Raw genomic sequence first — 14,833 nt, forward strand, 5'->3', positions numbered from 1 at the left:
AACGCACCTCTATTTACATTTCACAATGTGGTTATAAAGATCATAAAATATATTTTAATGAGTTGTTTTCTCTTGTTGTTTTCTCTAGTTGTTGCACTTATAATTTGCACTTTCTTCATCATTTTCTGTACTTAATAAAGTAAATACATCTCAGGGGAGTTTGAATCAAATTAAAAGATTTATTAAAAAATATGGAACGTTGTCCGAAATTTTGGAACGTTGAGTAAATATCAAAAATATATTGTTTTTTCTTCGAAATAATACAGTAATATATTAAATATTTGCAATATGGAAAAGAGGGAAAGGGGAAAGTATGTCGAGTATAAGAATTAATGTCAACGCAATAGAGGCTTTAAAATGTACGCATTTGAAGGTGGGACGAGAAGCGGACATTCAGTCGACGCGGGCGCTGCCGATATTGCACGACGGCGTATGAGCAAGCGGGACCGCACAGTAACGTTTAATCGAGCCTAATAAAGACTTTGATGTGCATACCTGACCGCCAGGTGGTGTCGGTTGGAAATACTATGCTATTAAATTGTTACGTAGGATCGGTACCCGGATACCGTAATGCCGCCGCCGCGCCATGACGTGAGGGTGAAGAGCGAGAGGTAGCAGATCGTTTCATAAGCGCGAAATTTCAACGTGAAAATAATTAAATACCGCGACACACGAGTCCGCGAAATCTCGTCAGGCATTATCTGGGTACTGCCACCACCACCGCCGCCGCATTGGACCGAAACACCCGTGAAACGTGGAGAATTTTCCTTCGACCGTGCCGTGACAGCGTTCGATCTATGGGTATGCAAGAATGCGAGCGTGCGAGTTTTTTTGTATCGCACGGACGACTGGCTCTTTACTTCTTTCGCGAATTGCATAACCGGTGCATTTCTTCTCTTATTATCCTTCAAGCGTGACGAGCTAAATTTCTGCACTGGAATCCTGTAATGCGACGCAAACAAATAAAGATATTACATATATATTAGAAAAGCTATTTCCTGGCTCGATATACGTTTTCTCGGGGCTACTTCGGATGGAATTTTATTCTCCTGGGGACATTTTATTCTCATTACAGATTACAAGATAAGAAATAAAAATAAAAATCTTCCTTTTATAAAGTAAAAATTGGTTGAAGTCGTAAACCTCTTTATGTATACCAACTGATGAGTATTCTCACTAGTAACCTGTACAGATTAACGTGTCCTAATGATCTTGCCTTTGTCTCGTCCTTCAAATAATAGTGGCAAATTGTTATGTGGTGAAGGAACAAGTGGGTGAGAAAATGGATGGGGGGACGTCTGCGCGTGTGTTCGGGACAGGATGTGATTTATGAAATAATCTCCCTGAAGTAGAATTTAATTGAGCGGAGGCGAGGCAAAACGAAGACCAGTGGTGTTCCTTAACCCCGGGATGGATTAACGGCGGATCTTGATCAAGCGCGGCCTCCGCAGCAATTTTGGGACCTGCAACGGGTTACGAATTGACCCCGAGGGGTCAAATTCCTCCGGAGCTCCTAGCTGAAGCTCGCACCTGGCCTTTTCGCGAGAGACGTCAGGAGTATTTCGTGTCGGTGCCTCATTCTTATGCTGCAAACACAATTACGATGTTTAAAAATATTCTACATAATTATTTTCATTTTTGCATGTGCATTTGTCATATGATTTTTGTATATAAAATTCTTTATAAAAAATTATTTCCGTCACGTTAACTTGATTTTTAAGAGAAACAATTGGTCTGTTTCTAAAAAAACTAGCTAGAAAAATGTAAGTTGAACTTAAAAGTTTTGTCCACACTGTCACATTGCATTTTGCATTCGCTGTTCTTTGTTTTTTTACTACTAAGATTATCTATATAAGCACATTCAAAATGTTTTGTTACTTTCAAGAAGAGTAATACAGAAATAAAATTTATAATATTGTTCTTATCCAATTCTGTTCATTTTGTTGCTATACGTGCTACTAGTATGAATTACATTTCTAAACTTCCTAAATCGCATTTTATGTATCGCATTCTATCCACGGAATAGAAATCTAGACGAGAAGTCACGCCCGGATCATGTAGCCAGTTGCGAAGCAGGAGTCGTTTCCTTGAAACTCGGATGACAACGTGGAGAAAAAAAATAAAGATCTCGAGCGATTCGAAGAACCCGTTTCTCTGATAGTAGCCGATAACTACGTGACCGGCATGGTGACGACGGACATTTTCGAATTTCGCCACGTAACACGTCGCTCTCGGTTGGGTCGTTAAACCGTACTATGAAAACCTGTCCACATGATGAAAGGGCACAAAGTATTGTAGAAGGTTGATGTGTGCCGTACAATATTACTATTCTCATCTCGCGGAGACAAAGACTCTGCCTTGTCGCAATCTAAACATTATACTATGATTTTCTGGCGTTATATGCTTAGTTTTAAATAATAAACAGGAAGAAGTTACCCCCTGAGTGGCAACATTTGTTGTTTTAAGGAAATGAAAATATTACTGAGAACAAGGGAATTATTATAATAATGATTAATTTCAAACTTTTCAAACAATTCTCATCAAGTATTAGAAGGAAGATAAAATGGATGACGATGATTCTGAATCGCGTCATTTTCATTAAAAAAAGAATACAATTTTTCGGGGTTATTTGATTGAAGCCTTTTAAATTGTAGGATGCTAATTTATGTTACGCAAATTTTAGATTAGTTTATAACTACGTAAACTGAGATAATGTAAAACCTATTTCTAATAAGCAATTATTTGTGTCTAAAAGGAAAGAAGATTTGGATTAAGCAATTTTATGAAAAGAACGGATATAATTGCGCAAATTGAAATGGAAAAATTTACAGTGTTGCCTCACGCATAGCGTGTGACCTCGCGGAAAAATCGTGCGTATCTCTCACGAAGGGCATATCGCGAGATATCGTTTAGCGTGACGGGCGTCATCCTCGGTACTCATTTTAATCGGAACTCGCGGCGAGCGGACGTGTCGGATTAGTTCGCGTAACATTCATGCGCGCAAAGTATTGCATCGGCTTAGGACATGGGGTGTATCTTGAGATAAGTTTATATCCCGTTTACCATAAACAGTTCTTAGCTGATTAATGAAACATTGATGTTATCAGTATATATTTTTAATGTACACTTTTTATGTAACTAGAAAATGTGCATTAAATATAAATTATATTATTAAAACAAATTTTAGAGAAAGAATTCTGTTAAATTTTGAAGAAAATTTGTTAATAAATTATTTGAATATTTAACATATTTTGATTTCTCGAGCAAAATTAGAAGTAAGGTAACTTATTTAATAATTTAATATTATTCGTGGATTTATATACAATTTTTTATTTTAGCTTATGGTTCTTTATTAGAAAGACGATATAATTTTGTTACGCGCACAATAAATTTGTGGATTTAAAAACTTCGCTTGTGCGAAATAGTGCCAAGTTAAATGTAGTCTTAGATATAAAGTAGAAATATGATATCGCTTACTTATTTGTTAACTTAAAACGCGCCTCGTTGACATTTCGCGGATTATCATTTGAAATACTATCATTTGATATAGATTTTTTTTGTTGATAGTATAGTCATTTTACTCTATCTATCTATATGTATAATAGAAAAATATTTGTGAACCGAATCATACACTGCAATTTTTACTTAATTTGTTGTTTGAGTTTAAGTGTATCTATATAATTAAATATACCTATCTCATTACTTAAATTATTGTTTGAGTTTAAGTATATCTATAATATAATTAAATATAAATTTCAAATCTGATTGTGAGATTAGAAGTTGAAGTCATATTGTTTTATTGAATAATATTTTTAATGTTTACATTTTTAATTATATAATCTTTATATCATTTGTATAGCGAACTATCAAAATCTTCTTGCGTGTCTCAAAATAGTTATTTAATTCCAGCTTATCTCTGTGCGAAGAACGATTCCGCACTGTCGTATATGCGAGCGTATATGTCTCGTGGTCTTGGCAATGGAATGATCGGGATTAAGATTAAAAGTGATCATCATGCGACTTTGTGTAGTCTTGAACGTAAACGCGATTGCGTCTCTACGTTGAAACGGATTACAGTCAGCGATGAACACGCTATTCAGCGCATGCATCCTCCCGCGCCGTGCATACTGCGAGCTGTGCGACAAGTCAAAAGAATCTCGTAAATCTAGTCGGTGATCTTACAGAGATAGCGTTTCCAACCGTCGCGATGCATCTTCGGCGGTTTCGCGGAGAAAGAAGAATGCGCCGAATGCAACAAAGATGCGAGTCATCCTATCGTCGGGAATAATTAGGTGAATTCTTAGCAAACCTCATCTATCACCCGCTGGCCGTTTCGAGAAGCTGTCGACAAACGTTTCCGCATACGCTCAACCGGAAATATTAAATCGGTATTATTCTATTAAGTCTAGTTTTCGACCGACGAGAATTGTTATTTATATTCTTCTTCATACCAATTTTTTAATATAGAGATTATTCTCATCTATCGATGGCATGGAGTTATTACAATTATACTGAAGAAATTATTTTTCTTCTCGATGATCTCGTGAAAATTACAATCTTAAATTATCTTATAAAAAATTTAGATCACTCTATATGATTTACGCCTTATTAATATGTATCACATAATCGAGGATAAGTTCCACATATTGTAGAAGCGAATCGAATGATTAGCCATAACAACATCGTCAGCCGAGTGTGTCGAGCAGGAGAGATCAAGCTCCCAAGGGCGAATTCTTTTCGCCTTCCTTGAAGCTCTAATGATATATTCGCAACTATAATCATTTGCCACTCCATATATATTCATGGATGACGAGGAAATTATCAAGATTATCAAGAAGGAAATTATCATAAATATTTTTTTTAGTTCAAAGTTGAAGTTTTATTTTCTTAATTTTTAGCAGGACTAATTTTTTATTTACAATAAAATTTTACTTCATAAAAAGAAAAACATTCATTTCATTATGTTAATATTTCAAATCGATTTTTTACTTATTTTTTTCCTTAATATGATCAAAGTAGCTCTCTTTCTCCTTAATTTATAATATACAAAAATAAAACATACAAAGCGTATATTTGTTCTCTTTTTGTTAAACGGTAACACATGAGTCGATTGGAAAAATTGGTGTGAACATTATACCGTAATAACACTCTCGATCATACAATTATATAGTGAGATTATCGTCGAAGCGATAATTATTGCTGCGGCAAGCCGACCATTATCGCTATGGTATGTCGATCATGCGTCGCGACTATTTATAACGCAAATTGAATATTGTAGGTGAGCTCGATAATCATTCGATCAAGTTCTTTGAAGCTCGCAAGGTCCACCAGACTATTCCAATCGACGATTCATGTCAACTTCCACATCGAGTGTGTGAAAACGGAAGCGTGCACGCGTCATCTCAATGGAAAATGCAAATTGCACGTAACGACGCGACGGGATATAATAGCGAGACGTTTGCGCAAGAAGTAAAAGTATCTCGTGATACGTATGTGCATAGACTGCAGAACAGTCACTTGGCGTCTTGCCATGCGGCATACTCCGCTGGTAATTCATCAAGACATATGTGTAAGTTTGATTACGTGTGAATGAGATTGCAGCGTGAAGATATCTCAATTCTACCGGGAAACAATTCTTGCACTGTAATTCTTACTATCTATAATTTATCCATTCACTGTATGTATTTATTGATATTTATTTTACAATCATCACGTAATATTTGTTTGAAGGATAGTATATTTTCTTAATCAGGGAAGAAAATTTAATGTAATTATGATAAAATCATAAACATGTCATTTTACGAAAAGAAAGAACATGATTATATAATATATTCTTTTTTCTGATTAGAAATAAGTCTTTATTTTTTTCACGAAAATTATTAAAGTTATGTCAAAATAATAAAATATTATGTGGTACTTATATTAAAAAAATTTTTGAAAAGTATTTCTTAAACTGACGCTCTTTCATAGTATTATTAAATAATTGCACACGAAAACGAAATTATATTTTGTCAATGTTGGCAAGGTAACGTAACGATTATCGAGTTCGATATCAATTCAGACATAGGATAGTGGGAAAACGGCTGCGTTAATCCGGCGTTATGCTTTTTATTTTTGCGACGTATCCATTTACGTCACTTGACTGGATATACGATACGCTCGACGCGGAATTGACGTTCAAGCACACGATTAATCGACGCAAATTGAGGATTCACGGTAAGCCGAAAAACCGCGCTATTGCGGATGCATTGATCCGCGACGAGGTCTTGACTTTGCTGTTTTTTATGCACTAGTTCTTATAATATTCTGCAACAATTTGTCGAAAGATATTAAATACGGAAGGTAATTGTTAATAGCAACAACGCGAAATGGTGATCGCTAACACTTGTGAGTCCCAGATTCAAATCCAGGCTGAAGCAATATTTTTCGCAATAAAATAATTCGCAGATTTAAGATTCTCGTTATTAATATTTTTATAAAGATGCTTATTAGCATCAAAAATTATTAAAATGCTTTTCAATTTCATAAATGATATTACTACTCTGGTTCTGCTCATGGATGCGTTTCAAGATCGAAAAAGATTTTGGTACGCAGTTTGCAGAATCAGATATGTACATAAATTCACAGAAATATTTAAATACTAAGATCCGCTTTGATCGAATATAGGAATTCTCTTATTTAATTAGATTTTTACGCCGTTTGTATTATTTTTTGTTTAGTTCTTATTAATTATATTATATCTTTTATTTAAATATTGTTTTCTTATGGTTCGTAGCCCTTCTCTCAACACTTTTATTATTAATTTAATTAAATTTATTCTCATGGGTGTCCAAATTCGTATCATATTGATTGTGAGTAAAGTTATAAATAAAAAGTTTTGATCAAAGAGAGGTGTATATGTAAACGTATAACAGATACAATAATAGACATGCTGTAAAGACAGTTGTCATTAATTCGATTTACGTAAAACCTCATTGCGGCATAAGTACATTAAGTGCGGGCATTATTATGTAATCAACTGGATTGTATGGATTTAAATTCAGCTCATGCGGAATTCATTTGTGCACGAGTTTGCACGCATCACGAGAATTCGCGCGAGAACGAAAAGGCATTCTTCTTCGTGTAACCGCGACGGCTAGTCATTTCCCTGTGAATTTCATCGACATTCGCGAACATTTATGTAACATTTATAATAGGGAACCGCACTTCCCGTTATATTTCGCCGCGAATAATGCGCAATCTTCAACCGGAACAAACCTCGATTTGTTTATCATGAAAAAGATTTACTGTGAATCATGATAACAAGTTCGACCATTTCAGAAACTAAGCCGCAATTATTCATGTGTTTATGGTCGCTGTCAAAACTTGCTCACTTAAGTTCTACAATGGAGAAAGCGAAAGCGTTACATAAATCATCGAGATATATATATTGCGTACTTATGGCAATAGTATTAGTAATAGTAATAGTAACGAGTAGGATTAATCAGTTCTTATCTAGTCTGAACCTAGTCAAAGAGTCACCTAAATCTAAAGAGTTTTGTGACTCCCGCTAAGTCAGAAACGAATTACCAAATTTTATATAGAAGATGCAGGATTTGAACTCGCGATTTTTTTATTACGAATCCGTCGCTCTTACATAGAGCCATACGACATCCCTAAAATTAAAAAAATATTCAATGAAATGATCGAATGAATGATGAACGTGATGTCCTGTGTCGTGAGCAAATGTCGTTTTAGCAGCGCAACATCCTACGGTGAGACAGGACCTCTCATGAGGTTTCCGTAACAATGGATTTTTTTCTGGAATTAGGTTGTTAGTCTAATGTCCAATCTCTAACCTGGGAGATCCAAACATATATCCACTGATATATGGAATCTATAGTTTAACGTCAGATTCCAACGGCGCTGGTGATCAAGGATCTCTTAATCATGCACCAGGTGGAGTCTTAATCACCATTTTCGGCTCCTTAAACGCGAAAAATCGCATATGTGGGCGCAGGTGAGGTTGAACCGGATCTACAGATCGCGAGTCAATCGCACCGAGCGGCAAGCCTCATATATTGATTAAACTCGACTTGCTTTGATTATCGCATTAACGTGCAACAATGCTCTCAATCGGAATATTTAAAACTTAATACCTATAATTGTACAAATACTTTCCTGTGAGGATTTGTTTTACAAGCAGGTGAAAAATATATGAACAGCAGATAATATCGGTCTCTTACTTTAAAAATGATACAACTAAAAAACTGATTTATGAGAGGTAAACATTAGATACTCTATCGATAATCAGAAGTGAATTAACTTTATAAAAAAAAACATCGCAACTAAAAAATGACGTTTGATAATCTTATATTCTTATATTTTATGTAACAGCAAAAAGCTCACACAAAATCAAAAGTAAAGTTGTATGTTTTTTACAATTAAAAATGAAAGAAAGAAATTCGATAGAGTACCTACATCTAATTGGTCAATTCAAAATAAAATATTCTCATTAGTAAAGCAGTGAAAAATTATTAGGCATCGACCGACGTGAGTGAATGTGTGCTATCGGGATGTGCGCTTCCCTCTCAAAATGAAATAATTAATAAAAATTTCGAGGAAGATTTGAATCCCCAAACTCACCCCTGGCAAGAGTAAAGAAGAAGGATAAAAAGAGTTCGCATTGTGCGTGTTATTTGATCAGTCCTTTAAATCATTTGAGAGGTCAATAAGGACGTAAAAAATCATAAAAAAGCAAGTGTCCACGCGACATTATAATTCACGCGAAGCCATGATCAAACATCGTACCAGTGACTATAAAAAGGAAGGACATTATTAACCAAAGGGCACTTAATATTCCATCGGAGGATCTTTTCATCGTGAAATTTGATGGCGTCGTAAAGATGATCGGAAACGAGCCGGTCGGAGATGTGCACTCGGTCTTCATTCTTCTCTCCTTCCCCTTTCTTTGCTGAACATCACGAGCATGGTCGCTCTCGCGAATCCAATCTTCCCTCCACGCTTCAATTTGACGTCAATTAAATCGGCGGCACAGACCGGTATCAATTTTCAGTGCGGTTAATGACAAAACGTCGTGACGACCACTGCAGCAACCGGCAACGGACAGATCGTAAGGCTCGTGAGTGCGAGATCCCAACAATTTTCGCCGACAGACTTTCGATTAATCCCGGACCCTCCCAACCCCTCTCTCTCATCCCTCTTTTTTTCTTCGTCCGTTTGCCGTTCGCAGCGTCGAAAAAGAACATGCATTAAGGGACCCCCACGAAAAAGCGACTTTTTGTCGCGATGCACGAGCTGTCGTAAGTTTCTACGGGAGCGGACTCTTGAAAAATGGCCATGAATTGATCTTCTTTCGTTCCCTCCGACATGTTCTCTCTTCCTTCGTAGAAAACGATTTCGTTTCTGCTGTGGTGCTTCTTCGCGTGCAGTTGCTCCCCTTCTGCGCTTCAGTCATTTTAAGGCTCGCGACAGAGCGAAATAACCGGCCGTCGAAGCGAATGGCGAAATTATGCCGCCGGCCAATCGTACCCACTGCACTGTCCTACCTGATGTATAAAAAGCGACTGCGCTGCATAAGTATACATCGCAGAAACTAGATTGGAGAGAATCGTCCCGAATAAAGGAACATGTCTCGAAGAAAAGAGACAGAGTGCAGCTAAAGATATTAAGCTCTTCACGATTTAAAATTTAAAATATACAGAAGAATTATACAAATAATTGATCAATCCGACTGCCTAAGTGAAAAAAGTTGACGAAGATCTGATGGGGTAATTTTGTTTTTCCTTTGCTCCGAGTCGTCTTCATCTCGACTCATTAATTTACCGATACATTTTTGTCACGCGTACGTACTTATGCTTTTTATTAGAGGTTTTGATCAGAAATGAAATGACTTTATTTCGTTAATCGATCTATTAAGATTAAGATGTCGATACAATAATTCTCATAATTAAAAATATGCTTTTGAATGTTATAGTTGCTAGGAATAGAGTTAAAAAGATATTTAAAAAAATAAGTTAGAGGATATTTTTGCTTCTTTTAATAATATTTTTAGAATATAAAAATTTAGAGTAAATCGAAATTTTATTTTTAGTAACAAGGATTGTATTATAATAATATTAATAAATTATAAATATTTTAAATTGGTATTATAATTACATCAGTAATATTAATTTAAAAATTTGATTCAACTAAATGGGTTTCTCAGTATAGGTTTTCTATGCAGTAAGTCATTACTTAAGCTTTAATCTTAAGCCGTAAAAAATTGATCAATCATAGTCGATTATTCTTTTCACATTCGATTGTGATTAATTTTTTTATGGCTTAAGACTTAAAGCTTAGGTAATGGCTTATTGTAGACAGCCTATTAAATTTAAGAAGCTACTATGTATCTAAATACCGGCCTCATGTATGATTCCGATTATTTCAAGAGATTTTGGAAATATAAACCCATATTTATACTGCACATATTTTGCATTAATAAACATGTACAAAGAAACATTCACGCGCCAATTGGTTCATGAAGTTGTCTCATAAGATTATAAATATTACGATGAATATCATGATCACTCTCTAAACGTATCATTTTACTTATCACAAATTTATTTAAGTTCCTTCGTGATCGCGCCATCAATGGCGGATTTTTATTTTGATTATGTACTGCGTGAGATGTTTATATTTGTCGATTAGACTTTATCGTGGTGATACGTTCGGTCTCCATCGATTACCTCTTCCATTAAGTCTGCATGATCATGAGCCGGGGAGCTCCTCGCGCCGACATAAACGCGCTGCGCGTCGGGACTAAGTCCTATCCTAGACGCTGAGGTCTTAATTGGCGCAGGCATCGCAACGCTTATCGCATGACTAATTAATTAGAGTGACCGGACAATAATTAATTGCAGAAGAAAAATTCGGCGTGACTCAGGCCACGGCACTTCCTACCTCGGTTCGTTGTACGATAATATAATTAAAAAACCTTTATAACGGTGGAAATTTTTTTATGTATGAAGAAAAATGACGAAAAAAAGCAATTAATTTTCGACATTTTTATTGCGAATGAGCGAAGTACGTATCGCTGATCAGAATCGAGAGATTCTCGGAGAAAAATTCTTCAGATTCACCTTCCGAATTATTGTGGCGAAATAAGACGTGTGTTCCCGGGTAAACAACTCCAGCGACCCGCATTGTTCGTTCTTGCGAGTAATCTCGTTTCCCGTGATGCGAGCGTGGAACGAATCGAAACATTCTCACTGGACCATTGAGCTCGCTGCCAGCGTCGCGTCGCAACCGCGCAAGAGAGATAATCTACGTGCGATCGAGTGGCCTCTCGAAAATCGAATGTATCGGAAATTATTCGCGGTCGGTCACGCGGAATAATGGATTAGGCGAGGGAGAGTCGTCAGTATTGTAACTTGTACAAGTGGGATCAGGTCTGCGGGATACTGGTGAGAGAGAGAGAGGGGAGGGAGAGGGGGGATTATCGTCATCGATCTGTCAGTAGAGTATATATCCCGCAGGGAACGAAAAGATGTCCCTTTGCTCTTGAAAAGCATGCCTCGCGGCGCAACGTATTGCCCGCAGATTTTTCTACTGGGGTGTTCTGTATAATGTCGGTAAACAAGCGAAAATTAAACTTTAAGAGTTTAAACTCAACCACCTTTGTGACAATAACGGCTGAGATTGCCCGACGTAATGGGCACATAGTCGTCTTACTGCAGAATTAGGATAGATTCAATATTTGAATATATTATAATATATAATATAATAAAATTTATATATAAAATATTAATTCTAAAATATATAAATAAATGTTAAAATGTCCTAACATTTACGTTGTATTGCAATAACTTGTGACTATCATTTGTCATTGATATGGATTCTATTCTTATTGGAATAGAATTATACATGCTTGAATAGTATAGCAACTGCTACAATACAGTGTTATATTTTTCTAGCAGAAATCTTTTAATTGCTTAAAAGATATTGAAGAAAGAAATTTGTTTTTCACTTGTTTTTTAAAACTACAAACGATTCGATGATATTTAAATCAGGCAATTTTAACAGCGCGAATTCGTAGCAGTATGTTTTACTTTTTATTGTTTTTTATTTATATCTAGAATTTAATTACTTTACTTAGTTTTTCAAACCAAGCGATTGCATTGGCCAGAAAAGATATTGAAGTTTTAGAAAACAGAAAACAATTTTGAAGAATAGGTCGAGATGCAAATTTCCTTCTCCAATATCATTTATGTAAGTAATTGAAAGATGTATTAGTAAAAGAATAGTGCAACATTCCATTAGTAATTATTCGAAGCATTGTATGCATTCACAACGACTGCTCACTGAACGTTCAGTGAGTTCTTTCATCTGATTGGCATATTTCATTAAATCCTAAAATATAGACCAATCAGGTGAAAGAGCTCACTGAGCGCTCAATGGTTGTCGTTTTGAATGCACCCATTACCCCGGATCTACAATAGGATTTTAAGCCTTAAGCCATAAGAAATGGGCGAATCACAGTCGATTATTCTCCTCGGATTCTCCTTGATCCTGTAATTGGACAATTTCTTACGGCTTAAAACATCTATTGTAGATCCGGACTTATGTGACTATTTCAACAAGGATAGAATATTTATTATAAGTAAATGATGGTCCAGTTTCTTATTAATAATAAAATAAATAGTGTACTTTTTATATGTTCATATTAAATATTTTGTCTGTTCCCAGTACACATATGAATGATGTCTATATTTTCTGCGTGATAACCTGTTAACGAAAGCTAAAGGTTTTCTCATAACGAATCTAATCATTAGAACCGAGTTTGTATTTTGAACTTTCATGTCACGCACTGACCATTTTAAAACTTTTGAAAGGTGCATTTTTGTGCACTGTGTAAATACTTTTCTATGTTAAACCCGAGTCATTGTTTTTGCTTTCGACACGACTCAGTCCTTCCCAAATATGCAGTGAGCTCCGGACATGTTCGTCATTTTGCGGATTTACATATTTACATTGCCACCGTGTAAACGGAGCTCGGCGGTGGAGTGTATTTTAAGCACGAAAATATCGATTAAGACACGTTGACTCGAGTAAAGCCAAAAATAATATAAAAAAAAATTATTTTTCAAAATTTTCGAAAAAAATAATTTTTTTAAAATATTGACGCGAATGAATACAGCTAATTTTGTTGTAAAACTTTTGTATAAAACATTTTTTGATATCTCCAATAGTTTTCGAGATATAATGGAAAAAGCTGAAAACCGCTGTATACGTAAGGGGTGATTTCACCCCTTCAAACCGTTTTTCCGCCACAATTGATATTTTCTAAATTCATCTCTTTATATAAGCTACAAGTTCACACGAAGCCTGCATGATAAATGGACATATTAAGTGATATTCTTCAGTCCAATTGTTAAATAATTGTTTCTTCGTTCAACAGCGAAAAAATAGAGTCCAATGTTAAAATTTTGATTAAGTGAGTCAAGGTGAGGTGTTGTCCATGCAATATTAGATGTCGTTAGGTTGTTAAGAATGATAAAAGTAATCTATATGTCAGGAACTATTGAAATTTTTATGTCCAGGCAGCAAACGGTGCTTCGTGTAAGTAACGAGGTAAACAGTTGTTTATTAAACTTTTTATAATTGGAATAAACTAGTTTTATAATTGTGATCTAAATTTGCTCTAACATTGACCTATTATCATTGAATTTATTGCATTGCAAAATAGAGCTTGACATTATTGATTATTAAAACCTTTATTTAATAAAAATAAAAATTTATGCCAAGAAACTTTAACATCTTTAGAAAATATTTGTAGAATTGTATAAAAAAAAAAGAAAAATGAATTATTTAACTACAAGTACTGACAATATTTAAAAGTAAAGAAATGCGCAGGATACAAATGACCCATTCACGTGTATCAAAGAATAAAACATTTAATTTTTTCTTTAATCACATATCGATATTATATGTTTTATATTTTTCATTAGCACTCCCGAATAAAAACACGCGCTAAAGAAAAGTTTACGTTAACCGAAGTCGACGTAGTTGATCGACTTCTCAGGTGGCAGGATACGGGAGAAAAGGGAAAGAAAGAGAGAGAGCGAGAAAGACACTCTTGCGTAAAAGACACTGCCCCAGAGCAGCGAGACGATAGCGTTTCGTCGCGAAAAGCAGCGAGCTGAGCGAGTTGAAGGCGAAGGGAGCCTCGGTGTAGTAAATAATAAGCGCCGCGTGAGCGGGAGATTGGAGAAGAGAGGAGAGCGCAGATCGGACGCGAAACGGCGGCGAAGAGAAAGAGAAAGCGCGTGCGACCGACCGACGGGGGGCGACCGCGAACGCGAACGCGAACGCGCGGAGGGGTCGGTCGTGCGAAATGCGACGTTGCTGCCCTCTGGGCGGTGTATCGCGGAAGGTAAGATTAGTCAGTCGCCAGCCGTTCGAGGACGACGCACGTCTTTCGAGCGCGCGTCTCCGTTTGATTTCGCGTTGAGCGCGAGATACAGTCGATCGCGATAAACCGAGTGAAGTGTGATCAGTGGTGCGAATTGACAGTCGCGAGAAATCGATCCCGAACTGTGTGCGGCGCGTTCTTGGTTACTCCGTTTTTCCGAACAGCCGAAGGCAACAGGTGTGTGCGACGCTCGATCGAAATCGGAGCGAATGAAGGCGGGAACTTTACGAAAAGTTTGTTCGGATTAAGTTGGATACGTGAACTTTCTGGTGCTACTCGAAGAGAGTTTTTATTTGACTCGTGGTTAACTTCCCGGGGATACTCCGACTTTATTGGCGCGATATATAAATATTGCGAAGCGGATCGGCAGCGTTCAGCAGG

The sequence above is a fragment of the Mycetomoellerius zeteki genome, unplaced genomic scaffold (assembly GCF_001594055.1).
Source record: "Mycetomoellerius zeteki isolate Tzet28-1 unplaced genomic scaffold, Tzet1.0 scaffold179, whole genome shotgun sequence".
NCBI classification, from domain to species: Eukaryota; Metazoa; Arthropoda; class Insecta; order Hymenoptera; family Formicidae; genus Mycetomoellerius; species Mycetomoellerius zeteki.